We start from the raw sequence: 1,183 nt of genomic DNA on the forward strand, positions 1-1,183 counted from the left end.
GGCGGAGCGGGCGTCTAACGGCGGGCAGGTGCAAACCGGGCGTCGCACCGCGGGGCGTGGCGGGCAGTAGTGGTGGGAGCAATTATACCACCTGCCTCGTCTCTGCTGCTGCAGGAGGCAGTCCTGCGGGTCCCTGCGACCAGGTCCTGCAGCGCAGGGCACCAGGATGCACACCACAGGGCTGGGCAGGGCGGCCCATCTACAGGACTATTTATAGGGCGCCGCCGGCCCCGCCCCGCCGGCCGCCGTGCCGCGCTGCTGGGCCGAGTCCCCCCATGGGTCCCCCCGCCGGCCCCGAGGGCTCCGCGGCGGCTCCCCTTGTTCCCACTGGGTCGCGCGGGGTGCGGTGCAGGACAACGAACGGGAAAAAAGAAATTCTGTGCCAGGTGACGGCAAAGAAAAACCCTGCCCACTGCACCGCACGCACTCGTGTGGACGGGTTGCCTACAATGTCGGGGACTTGATGGTAGGTTCCCTAGTGCTGATAAAGGCTAACACTGTAAGGTCCACAAGAGACCACCGGCGAAGGGCTCCAACCAACAGGGTGCCGTGAGGGACTCCGACAGGGCGCCACGAGGGACACCACCACCGTGGCGCCGCGCGAGGGACTCCAACAGGGGGGCCCCGGGGAACTCCAACAAAGCGCCGGGAGGGACTCCAACAAGGGGGCCGCGGGGAACTCCAACAGAGCGCCGGGAGGGACTCCAACGGGGCGCCGCGGGGGACGCGTCACGTGACACCCGCGGGAGCCAGCGCCCCACGCCGCGCCCCGCCCGCGCTGCCGCCGGGACGCCAAAAGACGTTTGCGGGTCGTAAATTTGTTTTTCGTTGACTCGACGGGGCGCGGTGGCGCGGCGCGCCCGGGCGGGGTGTGATGGATGGGGGCGTTCGGCCCGCGCGTCAGCTGTTCGGCTCGACGCGTTCGGCCCGTCCGCTTCGATTGTGTGTCCCCGGCGCGACGCGGCCCGCGGTGCGACGTTAGCTTAGTCCCCGATTTGTCCGGCGCGCGCGCGGGGGGCAGGCGGCGCAGGAGGCGCGATGAGCCAAGCTCCTATGCCCTATGCTGCCTATGCTCCGAAACACTACACCGCCACCGCCAACCGGCACCACCGGCGCGCGGATGCCGTGCCGGCCGATGCTCCCCGTGCCGCCGGTGTGAGACGGAGCCCGGCCGGGGGGCAGG

At 70.3% G+C, this 1,183-nt stretch overlaps 1 protein-coding gene across 4 annotated transcripts in view; it reads right to left on the reverse strand.

Moving 5' to 3' along the window:
* LOC113208479 (uncharacterized) overlaps positions 1-1,183 on the reverse strand; it is a 113,288-nt gene that overhangs the window by 104,577 nt on the left and 7,528 nt on the right. The window lies entirely within an intron of this gene.

This window comes from Frankliniella occidentalis, unplaced genomic scaffold (genome assembly GCF_000697945.3).
Source record: "Frankliniella occidentalis isolate FOCC.00 unplaced genomic scaffold, Focc_3.1 Scaffold8, whole genome shotgun sequence".
NCBI lineage: Eukaryota > Metazoa > Arthropoda > Insecta > Thysanoptera > Thripidae > Frankliniella > Frankliniella occidentalis.